We start from the raw sequence: 22,525 nt of genomic DNA, 5'->3' as shown, positions 1-22,525 counted from the left end.
AAAATGATTATGACTCCAAAGACATTCCATTGTCCAAAACATCCTGCACTACTCTGCAGGGTATGTCCCCCCTCAATGGTGGGACAGCTCACTTCTTCTCACAGCTACAAATTTACCTGGCCCAGCAGCCCCCCAATGGTATCCATGACATACCTTTGCCCAGAACTCACACCTGGATTGCCTGCAAGCCATCTGCAACTGAAGAGATACAGGTTAGCCACTATCAGGTTACATGAATATTCAAAGCAGTAAGTTCCATTTCTCACACTGACAGCAGAATAATAATTGATACGTTCTCAAAAAGTTACAAAGGATAGCTTTAATTTTCCCTTCCTTTCTCTTACCATAATGCACATTACTTATGAAACAATTGTTATCACACATCCTCTTTTTTCCTGGGGAAGAAAATCATATTAACCAGAAAACACAGCCTATAGGTTCTTCAGAACTTCAATCTGTCACAAAGTACTCATTCATGTTAGAGATTGAAATCTATCTACCAATTCCAAATTTCTTGTATTTTTGCCTAAGTGTAAGTATGCATCCTGTATTCTGTCCGATATCCCATAAAAGACTGAATCCCCACTTCTGGCTTCTAGCCAGGCTTTAAAGAGAAAAAGATTTGTTAATCCATGGTTGGCAATGGAAAAAACCCTACTATGGAAGGGGGGGAGGTAAACTGTTCTGCCTTTAACCAAATCTAATCTAATCTAATCTTTCCTCACAGTTATAGTATCACTCCGAGTACTGCATTCTCTAATGTTAGCCTCACACATACAGCACAAAGAATTACTGATACAAACTTTTTGTACAAGGCCAGGCTGAAAAAATACATAAATGGATCTGATTAATGCTCCTGAGTTTGCAACCAGAATCAATATAGTTCCATGAAGATATAGCCATTTTTGAAACTAAAATATCCTCCAAAATGCAACAGCATTACATGATTTCTGTTTCATAAAGGCTTTGACTTTCCTGCTATTATTCCAGTTTTGCTTTAGCACATATTTTATATTAGAACGCGTTCCAGGAAGCATATGGCAATAGAACTAGGTCAACCATTAACCAAATAACAGGAAGCTGCTGCAGAGCACACCCTTCAAAGCTAGCTTAATGAGCTAGCTCTTCAGAATGTGTCCTTCACAAAGGTTGAAACTAACTGTTCCACAGATTTTCTTTAAAGCCACAAGGTCACCCAAGTTAGCCAGCTTCTGGACACGACAGATTGAGAACATCCAACCTCATCCCAAAAGCAGCTAGGTCAGATGCTAAGAGATGAAGAATACTACACAAAAATGCATGGGTCAGTGAACATCAGGAACCAGTTCCAGTGATTTCTTCACCTTAACAGTGAAAACAACCCATCCTATCACTAATCCACTCCCACAATTTCACAGGAATCTGCCTTTGTACAGTCTTTGGTGGGATACCATCACTAGATAAAGTGATACCATCTGTCTGCCTCTTTCCATACTTCCCTTTCAGAGAAGGGAACACTATTTCCCAGACGAAAGTCAATTCTAACACTTCTCGTGTTCACAAAGAAGGATTGTTATTAAGGCTTGCAAGTCTGTCTGATTAAATCCTTCACATTCTGTTTTCTCCCTTGATCTTGTTGAGATACATACAGGATTTAGCATGAGCTGCCAAATCAGGGAGAAAAAATCAACACCATTGTTGGTATCTTCATTTGTTACATCTTAGTCTTATGAGTCACTTCTAATACTACATTCCGTATCTCTGAAGAACCACAAGACTTCATGTTTGAAAAGTTAAGTTGTTGGGCTTCTGAAAATCATCAAGGGTCAAGGAACAAAATCTAAACTTGACAACACTCTACTTGAATTTTGCATGCAAGTCACTGATATCCATCACAATTGTTGCAATAACATGTTAATTCAAGAGTCATGTACCAGAAAACATCTTCAACTTCTCAAACTCAGAATAAGTCACCATCAGTCTATGTGACTACAACCAAATCTCGAAGTTGAATATATAAGGATATTAACATCAATCTTCTGATGCGCTCAAAAAAAATGGATATGGACTCTTACCTCTTTATATCACAGTCTTTCTTTGGGTGATATTTCTAAACAAACCAAGCATTCAGAGATTTTGAAGTCATTGTTTTACTATAGCCAAACAAAGCTAAAAAAAAAAATCTCTCTACACCACCATTTTCAACTATTAGTAGTAGATCTATATGTATCTCTAACCATTTCTAATAGGCAAGTGTGCTATGACTATACATAAATCAAAGAGTTTCCCTAGGAGTTCACACAGCCACCAGTCAGGAAGATATCCATTGCCAAGTATTACTGGGGCAAAAACCAAAAAAAGGACAAAAAAAAAAAAAAAAAAAAAAAAAAAAAAAAAAAAAAAAGAACCCATGTCCAAAAGACATTCTCCTATTAGGATCTTCAAAGCCAAGAACTTCCCTATCACCTGATACTTACGAGCTGGGAACTTGTGTTCCTCTTCCTAGTGCTAGATCCTACTGGCCTCTCAGATAATAATTCCAGTTTCTAATTATCAGACACAGGAAATGATGAGGCATCCATGATGACAAGAGAAAACTGTGTGTGTGTGTGATCATATGTCCTTGCAGATTGCTTTGTATCTCAAGCGACAGCTCCTTGCTGAAACAGGCTAACTCAGTGGAAGGTTGCCAAGCCTGCTGTGGTGAGATTATCATCTTAGTAGTTATTTATAATAAACTATCTTCAGCAAGTAGCACCTTTTTTGGTATGAAAAAGTCAAGGACAATGTATTTTCTTTGCTATGTAGAGATGTGCTAGTTTGAATTAGAAAAGATACAGACAAATCTAGAAGCATTATTCATTTACAAATGTAGAAACACTTCTGATGAAAGTTCTCCAACAACAGTTGGTAGAAACTGCCCAACTCTATTAGAAAAAAACACAAGGTTACCAGCTACTGGAAAATAAAATCTTCAAGGGAAATTATATAGATAGACACAACAGAACAGCCATACCTTAAAACCATACCAAAAAAAAGTTTCTTGATTTGACTGCGCCCATGACACTTCTGATACTAAAACAGCTACCACAACATGGAGTTATTTAGGTAACTAAGAAAAAGTTCTGTCCTGGGAGATCATTTTCAAGTTTCACCTAACTCTTTTCTGCCATATGCAGAAGTGCTAGACTTCCATAGCTCTAACCAAAAAATCTCTTGAATGGGGTCAATGGAGCGAGCAGGACTTCGTAAGGATGAAGTCATTGCAGAAGAGAACAAACAGTCTTCACAGACAAGCCAGGTTCATATGCATCCCCTCCTCCCATCACCAAACTTCAACTGGGAAAACATACCTGTGGGTTGACTACTCAAACACTACTATTCCAGCTCTTAGGAACATATGAAGAAAGTCATACCCTTTGCAGGGCTACCACAGAGCAGCATCTAAGACAAGGATTCATTCAAGGGCAGCTGTAATATTATTCTTTGAAAATTGTGCTGAACAGGCAACAGAAATCCTGAGAGTATGATTACGAAGCACAGCTCTGCTATGCCCCTTACTGAGTAAGCTCTAATATACTAGAGCTTCCTCAGCTATAGCTACAGGAAGATGTCTCAATTTTTTTTTTTTTTTTTCAGGGAACACAGAAAAAGACCTGTCTATGACTGAGCTGACAGAAGTCAAATCACTGGATTTTTAAGATTCATTCACAGAATATCTAGCAAGAAAATTCAGTAATTCTTTTTTTGCAGATTCAGACAGTCATGTAACAGTATTTGGCTCTTAAAATAATAGCACCATGGTAATTTGTCACTAGCTTTAACCTAATAGGAAAAAGAAATTATAAGCAACAGGACATTCCTACTAAGAAGAAAGCAGAAACAATTGCAATATTTTTCTGCAGCTTCTTAATAATTAAAGGATTGCAAAGCCTATGTGATAACACTTGGAGTATTTCATACCTTTCTTCATTTTGCAACTGCCATACAATGTTCTCAAATGGTCACAGCTTTTGAACAAACTGTCTATGCACTAAAGCCAGAAGGATCTACAGTGAAACTTCATCTGAAGCTCAGGACTACTTTCACTTGACTGAACTCTTCTTTTTCTTCAGATCTGCTTAGCCCTTCAGCCTCCCCCCAGCTCCTTTTATAATCCATCAGACATGCTTTTGGAGTGCACTTCACTTGTTTAAAAAAACAAACAGGTTCAAAAAGAGAAAGAAATGAAACCCTACCGGGCTTAAGTTTTCAGATGATAAAGCAGAAGGTAATCATTTAATATCAAGTATGAAAGTGACATAAAAGGACAAGATGTGGAGGGGAAAAATCTATTTAGGCTTCCTGCACTGGCATGAAATGGCTGCTTTCCTTCTTACTGCCAGCTCCCATGCTTCATGTTGACATTACACATCCTGTACTGTAGATCCACCCCCATGCTGATGCTTGCCCAACAGAATTATCTCCTGCGTCACAGCAGTGGTAACAGAACTGCTGGCTCTGCAGATCTGAAAGCACCATTTCAATGCTTAATACACACAGCAACTGGACACATTACCAGATATTCTGGGTTGGTTTGTGGCACTCTCAACACTGCATTACTTGGCTTAACCTTCTGTTAACCAGATGGACTGTTCTCCCCTTGGGACCAAATCACTAAACTTTATTTTATTAAATTCTATCAAACACAGGGACAGTTTACAGCACTTGTGTCTGGTTTATCTCCAACAGGGTTTCTAGGATGAAAATGACCTAAAAATAACTGGAAATGCTGCTTCACACCAGCAGAGAACAAGATCTTTTGGAGTAAATATTTAAATGATCTGCCAAATGAAGCACCACAGCAGTACGAACCACATGCATAGGAACTTGTATTACGTACACACATGTACATTACGTACTCATCTCACTGTAAAAAGGCCTAGGCTGCATGTTCCCTGATCCAGAGCAGCTCTGTCTTGAACAGGCAATTACCACATTAGAATCTATTACCATTCAAACCAATATGTTCATGGAAAAAACCTATCAAAAGCTGTGGCTTCCAAAACACCACAGTTCGCAAGGGGGCTCCAAAATGCATGAACATTATCTGCAAGCAACCAAGCAGCATGAATGTTCTCACCACAACACTCCCAAATCATAAATGAGGGACACACCAGCACTAACTGAAGTCTAGCTTAAGTATTTATCACGTGTGTTCCCCCCACCACAATACAAAGAGCGAGAATGAGAAAAAAGGAGCACATGAATAGAAGAGAAAGAATTATCTACTGCATTACCACTTGATGGCTCTTGCATATGAACTACAACCATGTCCTCACATGCAACCACAAATGAACATCTCACGTATGTAGGTGGAAGGTGTTGAAAGCCGAGGACATCTTCTATTTAAGATGCCATTTCCAAATGCCTCCCTGAAAACTCCAAAAGGATCAGTTCAAGTAGAGAAGGATTTGATCTTCAAATATCTACTCACAAGAGCAGCTGCAGTGAGATACAAAATCAGATCATAGGGACTACACATATAAATAAGCTTTTGCAGGGTAAGGGCTTTAGCCCCCATCTTCTATCATCTGCCAAATGTGCTATAGTAACAAGAGAATGCAATGGTAGCTGAGGTCTGACCTATTAAAAAGCCTTTGTTAATGTTCTAACAGTGGCAGTGAGGATTTATTAAATAAATAAATAAAGCATACACGCCTGCACACAAAACAAACTCCCAGGAATGTAAGAAGAATCCTGTAAAAGTTGCAGCTTTACTGCCTTCCAAAGAAAATAGGAAGCCTATCCGTATAAAATCTAACCATAATAAATCACTAAAATCTGTTCTTCATGGCTACCACTACAGTGCTGTGCTTCCAAAGCAAGGCTGGATTCACGGTTCAGATTCCTGAGAGTATGCATTTGTCAGATGCAATCTTCTCAAACTAAAGCTTCCAATCTCCACAGGCTTGGGGTCTCAAATGTGTTCAAATAGGACAGCACTGCTATTATCCAGTTTCCCCCTGTGACTAAGTTCTAGTGTGGAAGATCACAAATCATCTTCTTCATACCACTTGGGCAACCAAAAAAAAGGTGATTTTTTTGGTTATCCATTATTAAAATTGTTACTTAGACCTGAATAACCCTCCAATCTGGATGTCAACAGATCAGCAGGCACTGCCTTCAGCCCATAAGCAGGTTGCTTATTTCACCTGTAAAGAGGATTAGATGTCTTCAGCATATCAAGGAAACAAGTATAAGAATAGACCGTGTGGCATTTTACCTCCATCTATCTTTAAAATTTCCCTAAAGAGTAGGATTTTTTTTTATGTCCCATTTAAGTTACTACCTCATCATCATATGACTGGCCTCCACTGCCATGACATACAAAACTTCAGTATATGGTAACAGGCCCCCCAGAAAGTCATTCCACAATCTGAAACATCATCTACCCTTCAAACACACTAAAAATAGACTGCTCACCCCCTTGAGGTCTCAGCAGCCCATCTGATATTACAGTACAGTATTAGCAAACCTATGTAGACATGAATTCTTAAAATAAGTATCTTCAGAGATAAGACCACAATACCAGTAAGTAAATTATATTCCTACACATGACTGAAGTAACAAGGGTGAACTTCTGGAAGCACTGAGGAACCATGGAGGACAATGAGCATTTTGCATTGTTTTACAAGAGAACATCATAGGCAACCTTTGGTCAACCTGCCTGTCACCCTGCCAAGCAACTTCTGACTCAAGGCTTTTGGTTTGAAAAGGGTTTTCTGAGTGTGACCTCAGCAGTTTTAATGTGGCTCCTTGGGAGCCCAACATACTGAAAATGTTATATTCCCCCTGACATACACACACATCCTCAAGACAGAAATACAACAGAGCATTTGTGGAGAGGGTGTGGACTGGAAAATTCATTGCAGCACAGTATCACCTCCATAATCTGATCATTTAAAAATAATTCAGGTTTACTCATTTATTCACGTGGCTAGTAGACCCAAATACATTGACTCACTCTTTCAGTAGCTCCAGTGAGCAATACAGATATGCCCTTGGAGCCAGGAATTTCAGAAGGTCTCCCATGTGCCCAGACAATCTGGCAGGAGAAACCTGCAAGTTCTTGAGAAACATCAGCTTCTTCTCAACCCACCAGAGACAGGACCTGAAGGGTTAAATACCCAACTCCAGCAAACCCAGAGCTGAGAGGCATCATATATGCTGATTCACACAATGGCCTTCGGTCATATTTACCTCCTGAAAGCCTGATAAGGTCCTCCTCTCCCTTGGTCCTGGTGCTATCGCTGGCAGTGCTGTTTTACACCATTCGCTTGATCGCAGACAAGAGAACTTGACCTCCACATGACCTGACATAGCTGAAAGCCGATATGCTTTCTCCCCACTGCCCTACCCCCATCAAAGATAAAAGGTCAGTTAGACCAAAAGGAACTGGTCCACACGGACTTCAGGTTACACAAATCAACTTTGGGGATGCACTCCTGCCCAGGAACCTTTCTTCCAAGGCTACAAGCTACAGCTATTTGAGAGGACAGTAACAATTCAGCAGACAGGAGCTAATTAACTAGCCTGAGAGCTGTCTGGCTGCTCTCAATTTTCCATCAGTCATTTGTTAACATTTCTACACTTGTCAAGTTATTTAGATGGGCATAACAGAAGCATGGTTTTAGAGCCCACCAGCACAGGGGGTTCAATATCCTGTAGTTAAAGCCACCCAGATTGTAGACAAGGAAGGGAAAAATTGAAAGGCAAGATTGGAGAACAATCAAGTAAGGAGAGAAATTATTCCTAATTTGTACATGTTGTCATTTATCTATTTTTCTGGCAGTACCACTTGTCATACAACATAGAAGAAGATGGAATGACTCCCTAAAGCTATTTCCTTCCTAGATTTTACTGTATTACCAAATAAACTATATAGATACTCAGTATCTTTTCCATACGCACCACAGTCAAGAGTATATCTGAGAACAAATGATCAGGCTGAATGACCAAAGTGACATAGAAACCAGGTATCACTAGTCCTAGATCTCCCCATATTTGGAAACAACAGATGAGATCTGCCCCACTCTCACTGACCAGAACCACTCCACAAAGAAGCCTTTTCTTTTTTTTCCTTGCCTATATATTCTTTTTTTCAACATACACAGCAACAGAATGCAGCACCAAGGTCTTAAGTCCTAGTATCCCTCTTAAATCCTATTTATGTCTATTGTACTGGGTGGAGGGATGGATGGTTTAAGGAATTCAAAAAATTAAGAGCAAGATTTCCAGAGCTGACCACTAATTCTTTGGTCTCTTTAGTGGTTGGTCAGAGACCCCTAAAACCCAGTTATGAAGAGCCACATGCCGACAAATCCAACAGTCTGACAGAACTTGAAGAATCCAAGTTTAAGTTAAAATAAACGAGTATTCAGGGGCCTCTCAAAGTTCTGGCCAGAAGCAATTTGCCTGAAACAGCACAAGTTGTCTCTAGAAAAACAAGAGACAAACACCCATGCTTGGTTCACAGTGCATACCACAAGACTAGCACTCCTCCAAGCAGTGTCATAAGTTTAGCCTGGATTGGAGTGTCCACTTGGTTTAAAAAGAGGGAAAAAAAAAAAAAAAAAAAGGAAAGGAGGAAGAAGTTGCCAGCCAAACAACTCCTACATTAACCAAGTTCATCAGTCGCTCTAGAATTTCTGCCTAACATGACATACAAAATATGGAACTATTTGAGCTGCCAATTTAAAATCAAAGAGAAGAGGAAAGCAAAAAGGAAGAAATATTGTCTTTTTAGCATCATCATCAGGCAACTAAACTCTTCAACCAGTCAACTAACTTGCAGGTCATTAGAAGGTAAATACCTCGCCCTACATGTCAAACTCATTCTTGACACAAATCTTCCAGCACATACAGTCTTCTCTTATCCACCTTGTTTATTTGATAAATAAGGGAAAAAGTGAAAAAAATAAAAAAAGGGCTGCTAGAGCACAGGTTTTAAGTGTCACCATCCCCCACTCCCCCCCTTTTCTTTTACCAGCAATCAAAACTCTGGGGACTTATGTATGGGACGTAAGTGCTCAGGGGTCTCCTGTGACAAATAACCACCATATTTTGAATCCATCTGTATTCTAACTGACCAGTCCACTTTGCTGTGTATAAGCAGTATGACCCATCTTCTTCCCAGAAAGAACATCCTATGAGGTCTTCTTCCCACAATCACTGTTACCACCCTGAAACAGCACTATTTGAACCTTAGGAACCACCAGCGGGAAGGAAGAGTTTGCTCATTCGGGCAGTGCAAAAGAAGCCCCTATTGTCCCACAAGGCCACGGAAACAGTGACCACATGTACATCAGAAGATTCCATTTTTAGCATCTTTCAAAACAAAGTCTTCTCTTTCACATTATCACGAGCACACTGAATCCTCAGTCTTCCTATATATCATTCTTTGTAATGTCTGCTTTGTTTTGTCTCGAAAAATCATTCTCCTGCCTCTCTACCCCACGTAATCGCTCTATTAGCAGCAAGTTTCCACTACACATAATTATGGCATGCCTTAGCCTACTTTTCTGTTTGCTGAATAGCTCTGCCTATTTTCTACTTGTGCTGATGCTACCATTTACTGTTCCTGACACTCTAATCCTTGTATCCTTTGAAGGCCTGACTTCCTCTACCATGGCAGCAGCTGGGGTTCTCAGGCCCCTTTCCAGAGCTTTTTATTAGCAACAGTAATGCCATCACTCAACATCCTACTTCTCAATCTTCAGGTCAACATAGAGGCTGTACCTGTAACAAGTGCTGCAGATACCCTGCCCAGTGCTGCTGACCACCCATTACCTAAATTACTAGCAAATTATTAATTGCATATTCCTGGTATTGAAAGAAGGAAAAATGCAAACATCTAGCTTCTCCTTTTGCAAAAGCATGAAATAACTCTCCAATTTTCTGCACAATCCTATTAAGACTGTTTTATCTTCTACCATGAAATAACAAGTAACATGCTTTAACAATTGGATTCTTGATTTAACTGGTTTAAAACTAATAGGAGTAGCCCAGTAAATCAAGCGTTTTCCTTAAATTATTTTTCCTCACCACACTGGCCTTGCAATGACTGCTACCCTAAGCTCTCAGCAAGTCCTCCCCAATCGCTCATGATATTGATGCTGTGCCTACAGCTCTTTGTGCTGACATTATTAAGTATGTATTAAAGTCACTTAAAAGACTTTTTGATTCTTTGCTCAAGAGTGTTGACTGCACATTCTGAAATGTCTTATTTCCATCTTTAAATTTTAAGTACCAGATAAAGTTATACTGACTGTTTTGCTTGAGGAACCTTGCTGTCCCCTTCTCAGAAAATGTTTTTAGCCCCATCCAAAAACTTACTGTGTATCACAAGGACTAACAAAAAGGTACGAAGAGGTTTTTAGATCAAGAGAAAATAAGAGGCATAGCATTACTACTACACATGTGACTGATGCTCTGTTAACTGAGGTCTCAAAAATGACTATAAAATGATCATAAGCACCAACGATGGAGAGAAAGTTCTTTCCCAAAGACTGCTCAAAGAAAAGTTTCTTCAAGTAGTGATTAGGCAAGCATTAAACTGTTTCAGATGTGTATCTGTTTCAGATACAATACATTAGCAATAAAGATTCTCCTTTTCTCATCTCCTAAGTCATCTTTCAAACCCCTTCAGAGCTGTGTTTGTACCGCAACATGTGGCACAGGTTTATAAAACTCAAGAGATGAGTGGTAGACTTTAGATCTTCGGTACTGTTTCCAAAGTTAAAATGATAAAATGGAACAAAACTCAAAATAATCTCATGTGACTTTTTTATTTACCCATGTGTTCAACTTCCCAAACACATGCAGAAAGCACAAGCATATTTCCAAAACTCAGGACATAAATGAAGATTGAATTCTATTAAATCTAGTCCCCTCATTTGGAAACTTCTACTGAAGCCTTTTCACTACAACCAACAAGATAATTATCATAAGTTGAGCTATCTCCCTTCCTCCCCCTTTTTCTTCTTTCAGCACTGGCATACAAACCATGCTATTTTAACTTCTTTCCTGTTCTCCCAGTTCTTCTGGAACATTTTATTTTCAACAGTCAACTCATTTGGAGAAGTGCCATGCTGAAGTTCAACTGTTTACAACGTTAACTGTGTCTCTGCCAGCCAGTTGAAGACTTGCATCACACCACCTTCTCCAGCACCTTTCTGATTAAAGAATTTGAGTTCTTCTCTCCAAGAAGCTAGAGGATATTTGAGCAGTCTTCACTCTTATCATACTCCTTCAAAATTACTCTCACTGGCTGAAGAGTGAGGTGGGAGTTCTCCTCATTCTCTCCTCAATTAACACTTTGTAGACTCCTGTTCAAGTCCTATGGGACCATATTATATTATACCAAGCACCTGAAAAATTTCCATTAAAAAAACACTTCACAGGTAAGCTGTTTGAAGGAGACTTATTTGGCACTCTAGAAAGAAGGAACTGATTGAAAAGACAGCAAGCATTTAGACTGATGAAGTTAAACATTCTTATTGAAGTCAGTAATTAGAAGTTCATAGTTGATCATATCCTTTAAGTGTTAAGAAAATTACACAGTTCTACCACTACCAGTAGACAGTTTTCTGGATCAAGTTCACAAAATACATTATTTCATTTCAAAATTGAGAAACCTCTATGAAAACAGCACTTACAGCATTTCCTATGACAATGCACTGGAAGTACAACAGAAAGTCATCAGGAACAAAATAAACAAAAAGACAGACATATTGGTATCCATACGCCTTTCATGATCTATCAAAAGAGGATCTCCTTCCTCTACCAGTATCCTTCTTCAAGTCACTCTTTTCAGGTTTTCATTGGGGTTTTTTTGGATAATTGCATATCTACACTTTTTGTGCCCAGGTTTGGTTAGTGATAGCTTCATAATAGAACAAAGTTAATTAATGAATACTAAATAGCTATTCAATTTCACAGATATAAGTCCTTTTTCCACAGTCTCATACTACAAAGCAGTGTTCTTCTGCTCAACTTGAGAAATTATCTACAACATGTAGAGGAAATCTTACAGCCAACCAGAGCAATCTCAATTTATATTGTAACTCTACACATGTTGTTGCGAACAATCCAAAAACCATCATAGGAAAAACTCATTTACACTTGTTTCTGGGAGTTCCAAATTATAAAAGGCATCTTTAGGCTTTTGTGAAGTAACCTTCTTCAAACTCTAACTTGTTCTATTATAAGATGCTAGTTCTTCCCATTTCCTTTCTAAGGCTAAAATTAAATTTGTCCATTCCTTAGGGCCCAGAGTAACATCTGCCAGATGTCCAAACATCTACATAGAACACAGTTCTCCACCAACACTTACCAACTTGCCTTTTAATCACTCATGGCTTAAAAAAAAAGAAACAATTCTCCTTTAAGTCAAAATCCACAAGTCTAAGAAATTTAGTTTTAACTTTACTGAATTAAAATGATCATCTTTTTTTCCACTTCTGCTTGCAGTTTCTCAACTTTCCATACCCAGTATCCAATTATGTATTTCACAGTCTCAGTGTACACAACATACTTTTAGTTTTCCTCACATAACAAATGATTTTGAAAAATGATGGAAAGAAATTATAAATGTGACCTTTTTAAATGCTGTATTTCTCAACAATGCAATGCATTATGAACCTAATAAAAGCATATAAGGAAATCAATTCATTGTTTAATCTAATGTTTTAGGCAGTGGTCTGTACATTATTTCTATTTATTTTTTCTTGAGAAAAGTGATTAAGAAAAATATGTTTATATGCTGAAGCTAAGAATATGGAGTTTCTGAAAGAGTTTGCACCATCAAAAACTTCTGGGTGCTCACAAATCAAAAGCAATTGAAATCCATTGTCTAAACATAGAGATTAGTGACTGATTACTAGAAACCTATTAGTCATCACTATCTCATGAATTAAGATAATCTTTCTAGAGGTCCTTTAAACCTGTTTTGGGGTGATATTTTTGGTTTTTGTTTTTAAAATCTAAAGTCCCTTACCTCATCTTTTAACAAGGTGAACTTCAATTTCAGTCCGTCTGGAAAGAACTATAGCAACTAACAGCACTCTCTAAAGAGACTTCAGTCTTGTAGTGAAGAATATCCCCACAGAAGTAACATCACTCTCACTCCAACTCAAACTGTTCCAATAATGTTTCGTTTTCTAGAGTGTCTATTACCATAGGGGAGATTCCTCTGCCTCCCTTATAAAGATCCTTGGCTTAAATCTCAAAGCCCTTCTTGGATTGTTCCTTCCATGTTCAAGAGCAATGTATCTGCACGCCATATTACAGTGCAAGCAGACTGCTGATCTCTCATTAACTAAGGGGAAATTCACAACTTGAAATATAGGCAGATACCTAAGGCTATACGCATGATGGAAAGGATGGATGCTTAGGATCTGACCCAAAACAGCATAGTTCAGTAGGGAGTTTTTCATTTCTTTTGTGGGTTCTGATTGAGACCTGTTTGAGGTTGCAAACTGCACAGTGAATACCACCTCAGAGAGAGAAAAAAAGTTAAATTTCCTCTTTACTTCCTCCAAATGTAACAGTAAACATATCCAAAAGTGCATTTTCCATGGCCCACCTCAGAAAATGTTTCATTTCAGAAAGATGTAAGGTGCCCACAGTATCTAAGTAATCTTGGTGACATATCAGCAACCAGAACTTAAGAAATGCACAATTGGTAATGCAATATACTTTCTAAGTATGCTACATTATATACAATTTCTTCCCAGCAAAAATAAAAGAAAGCCAGTGATTTTAACCTTAACACCATCTGGTTACCAAGTTCATCACTAGTCACTAAGATCTTCAAATCTTTCTATTCTTGGTACACATGTGGGCGTGTGTATCAATTCACTGGTCTCCCATCCTATCACTTAAGACTTCCCATATGTAAAGCATTCCTTCTTAAACTCCTCAGAGTAGCCTATGTTTGAAAATTACTGATACCTTCCCATGGAGCTGTGCCTTCAAACTCAGTAGCACTGTACTCTATGCCCTCATGCATTTCAGCACATAGTTTGATTTTTTTTGAGGAACTGCATCTACAATGCAACTGATGTGCAAATTGAGGTTGGTGAACAAAGAGTAAGGCTTCACTTGAGACTACTCAAAATGATTACAGATGAAAAGGTGGGTTTAAAAAAAAGAAACAAACTTCTTTTCAACCTCTGTATTACTTTAAAGATCTTAGGTTTCCATAATGACATTAAAATCCTAACAAGAATGTTACCAGAAGTTTTTTAAGAAAAAAAAAAAAAATAGGATACCAAACAAGATAACTGTGAAAACTATTTAGCTTTTTCCAGGAGAAATTGTGTATTTTATGGTGCTCTGAGGAACCTCCTAAAAGCTTCACAGTATAATTTTCATGCAGTCTAAGGAGTGGGGAAAAATATTTCATCTTAATTTAAAATACATCCAAAAGAAGAAATGCTCTTGAAAATCAGAAGTTAAAAATCCCAAAAATCCCAAAAATCAGGTATCATCATCATCATCACTTAGAGAAAATAACATTTCATGATGTTCTGTGGAAGAACCTGAGCAGCCTCAAGCTGTGGGCACTTACCTCCAAACGTTTTCAAAAATCTAAAAATATATACATATATACACTATTTCTTTGGTCAACTGATCAACCTCCTAAATTCTGTGGTCTTTAACCAAAGAAAAATATCTAGAAAGGTGACCTCCACATGAAAGCGTAAGAGCAAAAAAGCCTGAGGATGTGTTTCTCTGTGTGAAGGAGAATCTGAGCAATTTCCTCCAATCCTCATTTCCTGATAGCATGAAGTCAGAGAGAAGACCCATCACAATGTTGTACATTGAAAAAGCTGAAGAAACCCTAGGGGAAAAAATCATGATTAAGCCAGCTACAGCCAGCAAAGCTTCAAAACATGGAGAGACATCCACGATGTTAGGAGCACTTCCCATCTCAGCTTTGTCTACTCTCTCTCTCCTCCATTTTCTGGTGGAGCTAGAGAACATGACATGGCTTACCTGACTCAGATCACAGCTCTCTGCCAAACTAGTCACTTCCTCTTAGACATGCAAGCAGCTTCATGAGACAAACAGACCCCCACAGGCTCACACAAAAGCAGCAGCAGAAAGCACTCAAACTTGAAGGTCTTTCTCCTTCCAAACACCAGAAAAACGAATGAAACTTTTCCTTTTTCCCCCCAAAGGAGGGAGGTGAGGGGGGGAGAAATCCTATCAGATCACAACTACATGGAGCTCCAGGAGGATCTCTCTCTGTGTAGAAGATAGAAACTACAATGCTAAGAGGAGCAGAGAGAGAAGGAGAAGGTTACTCCAGAAGACATAAAGAGCCTGTGGACTGTGTGTGTGCATGTGTGCGAGAGCGAGGAGAAGCTTTGTGTTGTGGAGCCTGGACTGGAACCAAAGCAGACAGCTTGCAAATGGAGGACAGGGAGATAAAGAAAGGGAAAGAGGGGGAGAGGTAGGGAGAAAGCTGCTCCGGGTGGTGGAGAAGGGGGCAAGGGAGGAACCTCCTTCTCCCTTGTCTGGTTTAAAGGTAGGGACATCGGGGAACTGAGCAAGAAGAACTGGGCTCCTTCCCCTTCCTTTCTTCCCTCCTCGCTCTCTTTCTCTCAGAGGACAGCAGAAGCGTGTGTAATGGCTCCTGCTCTCCAGCTGAACGCTGTCCTCCTCCAAGCAACCTCCTGCGGGCACCACCAGCCCCCCAGCCCCGAAGCCGCCGGGGACCCCCGCATCCCAACTCCAGGAGAGCCGCGGAAGGGGCACCACCGCCGGCTGAGGGACCAGCCTCGCCAGCGGCGAGAAGGACGGCAGTCAGAGGGGACAGAGGAGCAGAGCAAGAGCGAGAGAAAGAAAGAAAAGAAAGAAGGAAAGGAAGGAAGAAAGAGGTCACCCGATTGCTTGGGTCGTGCCAGCACAGAGCTTTTCTCTCCTCCGTGTCTCTCCCGTCTCTGATCCAAGTCCACACGCACAGCACCATCCAGACCTCGCACACACACACACAGACATCCACACGGGCACCCCCCACCCCGAAAGCTCGGCTGATATCTCACTTATCTCCCCATATCCCCCCCCCTTTAATGCAACAACAAAAAATTAATTAACCGCCTTCCTCCTCCTCCCACCACCACCACCACCACCACCACCAGCACCTCCTCCTCTTCTCCTCCTCCATGCAAGAGACTTCTCTCTCAAACAAAACACCCCGCTCTCGCTCCCTCTCTTCTCTTTTTTTTTCTTCCTTTCTTTCTTCCTCCTTCCTCCCTTGGCCGAATGAATGGATTTGAGAGGAAGGTGGTGGAAAGAAAGACAGACAGAAAGACCCCCAAAAATATAGATATAGATATATATGTATATATACACATGAGATGATCTCTCCAATGCCAAACCGGAGATGGGTTTTAATTGCAAGAACTTACAGGAGCGTCCCGGCACTGCTGCTCTGGCTGCTGCCTCCTCTCCTCTTCCTCTCTGCCTAGCTCTTCTTCTTGTTATTGTTGTGGAAGTTGTTTTGTGAGTCTCATGTGCTCCTTGCCAGGTCTCAGCAATGGAGGATCGCCATCTTTCCCTGCTTTTCCCCCCCTCTCTCTCTCCCTCTCTCTCTCTCCTTCACTGGTTTGCTGCAGCTGCAGATGACCTGAGATATCCGTCTCTCTCTCTCTCTCTCACTCACCCTCTGTGTCTCTCTCTGAATAATGAGCAACCAGAGGGAGAGAGAGAAAGAAGACAATCTCCTCTCCTACCACACAAAATGCAAGAGCACCAGGGGGTGCAAGAATCCTTTCTAACAACAACAACAACGTGTAGGGGAAGAAGAGGAAAAAGAGAAAGAAAAGAGAAGAAAAGAGAGGAGGAAAAAGCAAGAAGAAAGAGAGGGAGGGAGGTGGAAGAGGAGGGGGGGAGCAAGCAAACAAGAAAGAGATCCAGGAGGCAGACAGATGGAGGAGAAGATGGTAGTGATAGAGGAGGAGGTGTTGAAGATGAAGGAGATTAAGAGGAGGAAGGTGGTAACAAAAAGTTAAGGTTTGGGACACTGAATCACTCACAGGCCAGTGAGGAGGAGAAGGAGGGGGAAAAGATCTGAAGAGCTTCCCCTTCCAAGCTGTTGCCTTCACAAAGCTTCCTGCACAGGAGCGCTCACCAGCTCCTGCGATGCTGGGGGAGCTGCTCGGATGGAGCTCTCTGCTGGGTCATAGCTCTCTTCCAGCCATAGCAAAAACCGGTTTCTGCATGCAGATCTGCCCCTGAGGTGATCCCTCAGACACATCCATCTAGAGGCTAATCTTCCCTGAGCAGAGTAAAGAACATAAATGGAGCTGGAGGTTGCAAAGTATAAAACCAGATCTACCACGTGGTTGGTTTTTAATCCCCCTTCCAGCTTGCATTTGATGTGGAGAAAGGAGACTCGAATTGTCCATTTCTGGCACGTATTTTGAAGTCTTCTACCGGAAATAAAGACAGTGTCATCTCCAGGTTTTTTATTTCTCACAAGCATTTAGGAAAAAAGAGAGCTTATACTACTGAGCACCAAAATCGCTTCCTAGCTTGGTGAAACATTTTTTGGCTGCAAAATAAAATAAATAATCCTACTTAAAATAACTTTTATGCCTTCCAACCCTAAGTTGTTTGCTCTTTCGTGGATGATTATTTAAAACCGTGGAAAGAAACGATCAAGGCTCACAAAGAAAGGTATGGTGATGAAGGCAAGGAAGCAAAGACAAAGCTGCTGTAGCCTGCATTTTTATTTAGTCTCATTTCAATTAATCATTGTGCTAAGCTATCTCTCTTGCCCCCCCCTTCCTCCTAACCTTCCATTTCTTCCCAAAACACCAAATCAGACACTTTCTAGGTTTTTGTCTAACATTGGAGAGTGGGGGGGGGGCATTGGGGGGCAGATTAGGGGCTATGTGCAGACTCAGAAAATCAATGCATGGGAGTGAGGCTAAATCAATTTGAGCACAAGGGCATGGCTGGTATTGGAACATCGCTGGGATTTCTCAAGCCCTCAAGCACTGCAATTTGCATGGGTGGAAGACAGACTAGAACCACAAAGCTCCGGTCCAGTCCCGGTCCCCGTGAAGGGGAAGATCCCTCCCCTCCTCTGAGGAAGTTTTATTTGAGTGGTGAAGCTGAGATGATCTTCTTAAAGCCGTCCAGATTTTACTGGCTGTGGGAGAGGTCAGGCATGTTAGAACTTCATTGTCTGAACTCTCCCAGCTCAGCTGAAGACCAAATGCAGAAGAAACAGTGATAGCAATAAAATAACAAAAATCAGTCGCCCAGGTGCTAGTCAAATATTAAACCCATGTACTCTCCGATCATCCCATCCCCAAGACTGCTGTGAGTACAAAGCACACAGGCAAGATCTCTCCCATTAAATCTTTTCTTTCTTTGAGCCGTGCAAGTTAATCACTAAACAGGAGAAAGATCTTCTCCCTCCTCCTCTCTCCTCTTTCCGCTCTCCCCCCCCCCCCCCCCAACAAGTGCTGTGAGAAATAGGAGAAAGAATAATTTCTGGGCAGAAGGAGCACTGTTGGATTTAGAGAATCCTTCTTAAGGAAAAGGGGAAAAACATCAGAACTGGGGATTCCTACTAAGACTACTGGTTTCATGCAGACAAATGAAGCGGACACCTCCTAAGAAGCTGATAAAAGAACATTAAGGAAAAGGGAGGGACTGTCTTTACGGCTGCCAGAATGTGCATGTGTTCTGCCTGCAATTTTCTATAAATCATCCTCTTTGCAGGAAGAGAGCGCCTGGGCTTTGCAATCTTTGACGTACCATCAACGCTGAGGCAGATAATTTACCTCTTTGTCTCTCAGAAATTACATTTTAAATTAAAAAAAAGAAAGAAAGAAAGAAAGAAAAGAAAGAAAGAAAGAAAGAAAGAAAGAAAGAAAGAAAGAAAGAAAGAAAGAAAGAAAGAAAAACATCCCCACAACCACAAACCCCCAAACACCTGACTTCTGACAAGCCACCTTCAAGGGAAACAACAATCCCATTTCAAAATGAAGGTTCTTGGGAGGAATGGGCATCAAGCCTAGAGACTATATGTGTGTATATATATGTATACGTATATACACACACACACATACATACATATATGTATATGTGCACACATATATATGTGCACACACATATATGTGTGCGTGTGCGTGTGTGTGTGTCTCGTCGTGGCGGTGGTCTGGAGCTCTTTCCCCGCCCTCTCCCCCTCCTCCGGAGGGGGGTCGCTGCCGCTGCCCGCCCCGAGCAGGACCCCAGCCCGCGGGGCACCGCCGGGGCGGAGCGGAGCTGGAGCGCCCCTGCGCGCCGCGCTGGACGGCAGTGCCGGGAGGCAGGTTCAAGTGCCCGGAGGGAGGTTTCTGCCCCCCGGGCAGGTTAATCCGTAACTGCCTCCTGGAGAGTTTCTCCCATCCCTCCGCGGCTCCGGGCGCCGGCGAGCTGCTCGGAGGGGACCCGCGGGCTCCGGCCAGTCTCCGCGGCGCTGCGCGGCTCCGTGGGGGGGCTGGGGGGGGGGGTCCGGGGCACCCGCCGTGCCCGGCAGGAGAGAAGTTGACTGCCCCCCACCCCGGGGCCTCATTAGCCTCGCGAGTTAACAGTTCATTAAGAGCAATGGATACAGTTTGCACCTCTGCCGGTGCTGTGGCCACCGGGTCCCCGGGGTCCCCCGCGGCAGCGGGCGGTGCGCGAAGGCGCTGCGACCTCCTCGGCGCCGCGAGGGTCGGAGGAGAGCCTGGACGGAGCCCCTGGCAGCGTCGGGTCACACCGGGGGTCGCGGGGGGGACTTCAGCCTCGGGCCACCCCCTCCACAGGGACTGTGCCTCGCTGAGGCCGAGACCACTAGAAAGATGGGTTCTGGGTAAAAATACGTAAAAGAAAATATCCGCCCCTTGCAGCCTGGAGCAGAAAGAAGATGTCCACTCATGTGGGGTTGGGGACAAAAGGGCTTGCAGCAGCTGGAACAGGACATTTCTGCCCTGACCCAAGAGATCTGAGCAACCTGGCAGGGAAATCTCCACAGGCTCCTCATCCCCAAGCCAAATCTTGGCCAGCACACAGTGGTTTACGTATGTGTTGCTCTGCCCAGCACTCCAGCCCTACTGCTGGAGCCCCTGGCAGTCCCTGGCAGCTGAGGCAAACCTATGGAAGGGAAGGCCAAAAGCAGAGAGGTGTGAGCAGACAGCAGGAAGCTCAAGATGGTGCTATTCTGCCTTCCCATTTCTCTCAGCCAACCTCATTTCCCTATAGGCTTTAATTAGCTCCTCAGGATGAGGAACTCAGGTACATTTAGGTTGGGCAGTGAGCATAGTCTTACAGAGCAGGAGACTTTAGGAAAGCAACATGGGAAATAACACAACAAAAATACACTCCTTTGCACATAATCAACAGTGAAACTGTTGTAAATGGCCCATCACAGAACTGGAAGTGGCTTTTTTTCTCCTCAGATGTGGAAGAGGTTCTTCCTTTTCCTGCCATGAGCTTCAGTGAACTTCCTATTTATTCTCCACTTCTTCATGGATATTTTATCCTACCAGACTGAGGCTTCTCAGCCTTGTTTATGCAAGATGCAAGCCATGTAGCTCACTGGAGAACTGAACATTACTATCTCTCTAGAATATTATGTTCTGCGGCTATTGAGAAAATTTCACTCTCCTATCTAAGAAGATTAGAAATGTGCTGTTCTGACCTTTACCCTGGCAACTCACTTATTTCTTCAACCTCCAAGGGTTTCCTTAGTGTGAAGGACTTAGAGGAGAAACTAGTTGGCTGGTAGCAGAGAAATCCTGCTCAGATCTGTGAAAGACAAGCACATCCACTCAGCAAATTTTCTTTTAGCAAACCGTCTTTTAGAGGACAGTGCATTCAAGAAGGTATACTTCTAAATAATCCAAACCCCAGCTCTTAAGAACCACTTGGAAGATTCTTTTATTAAAACTTAAAGCTTTCCACCTGCTAATAAAATTTACAGTCTTTTGTTTCTGGCAGAGCTGAGACAGAAATCCTTGAAAGCAATCTTTTCAAATATACAATCAATTTATTATCTTCCAGGACATCCCAGAATATAGTACACATGTTGTAGACCCATAGATAGATACAGTTTTAAGTTGCTGGGAATGGTTAAGAGAAGTATATTAGTACGAACCTGTTGGGCATTTGAAGTTACTTTATTACCTGGCAAATTTATAGGCCACAACTGCTAGAAACATAGTTTTTGCTTCTCTGAAAAAAATGAATCTTCAATTGTCAGATGTTTGGATAAACTCATGGTTATTTTTTAGGTCTACCTCCAAGCTTCCTCAGAACTCTGTACTTCCTCAGAACTGGGAGCCAAGAAGTCACTTTACAAAGAGAAGAGTCCTGCTTCAAAGCGTTTTAATTTAGGCATGAGCAATAGGTACAGTAAACTTTAGGATGGATTTGGTGAATACAAGAGGTCATCACTTCTCCAACTTCAGAGCATGTCTGAAAGTCTAGGCTGTAGAAACTTTGTATTTAGAGCTCTGTCAAACTCCCCACAGAGTTAATGAAGACATTCCTTCAGTGTTAAAATTAACTGAGTTGGAACCAAGCATAACTCAAAGATGGATCACAAATGGCCCCAGATCCTTAGCAAGTAGTTCATCAGATTGTATCCTCTTTTATATGATCAGCTTGATTTAATAAAAAAAATAAAATGCAATCAGTTGAAATGGTGTTTTAGCCATCATCACAAGACAGGCAACGAAATGATTTGGGGGATATCCAGAACTACTATTACAAGGGTTTGCTAAGCAATGAAAGGCACATCCTGACTTCACTTCTTACTATTTAAAAAACAGTGACCATGAAACTTAATTAAACCCACTTTGCACTTTTAAAATCTTTAGATGCAAAATAATCTTTGCTTTAAGTGCAAGGTAAGTTTTCTGAAATTCAGCCCTTCCCAACACACAGCTGTATTTCATTGGAATTGAAACTGCGGTCACTTTACATCTGACCTTCTGGATCATGACAACTGCTTGCTGATTACTCTAGCAACAAAATGTCCCAACATTATATTATGTTTGCTAGCATAAAGACTTCAAGAGGGAAACAATCTGATTCTGTCTTTAGAAGAGATAAGACATTGAGTACTTTATGTAATGGTTTTGAATTTGTTGGTCAGATATAAATGGTCTCTGGCTATATTTACTAGACATTTCTTGGTCCCTCCCACCCTGTATTTTTATTTTATTTTATTTTAAGTTTACTGAATACACAGTTCAATACAACAATATTCATACCTGCCTACCTTGAAAAATACAATTCTCTTCCCTTTTTTAAGATCTTGATGCAAAACTTGTATCTCTCTCTTTTTCTGCAGCGTCCAGTATTTTTAAAACTTAAGCTCTCAAATGCCAGTCAAATTATTTTTATTCCATGTGTCCTATTCTACTTGTATAATGTATAACCTCTACTAAGTTTGAGTTCTATTTTCTAGCCAGTATGTCTGATATTTAATTTTTCTAGGTCTACCATAAAATTG

At 41.2% G+C, this 22,525-nt stretch overlaps 1 protein-coding gene across 1 annotated transcript in view; it reads right to left on the bottom strand.

Annotated features, from left to right (window-relative positions):
* Window positions 1-16,589, bottom strand: part of ZNF462 (zinc finger protein 462) — a 93,527-nt gene extending 76,938 nt beyond the window's left edge. Inside the window, exon 1 of the mRNA XM_062599745.1 lies at window positions 16,440-16,589. The gene's annotated coding sequence lies outside the window, so the exon portion shown is untranslated. The remainder of the gene's footprint in view (window positions 1-16,439) is intronic.
* Between the last annotated feature and the right edge of the window lie 5,936 nt (window positions 16,590-22,525).

Source organism: Rhea pennata, chromosome Z (genome assembly GCF_028389875.1).
Source record: "Rhea pennata isolate bPtePen1 chromosome Z, bPtePen1.pri, whole genome shotgun sequence".
Taxonomy (NCBI): domain Eukaryota; kingdom Metazoa; phylum Chordata; class Aves; order Rheiformes; family Rheidae; genus Rhea; species Rhea pennata.
Note: the sequence above shows the minus strand (reverse complement) of the source record. Positions and strands in the feature narration are given on the sequence as shown.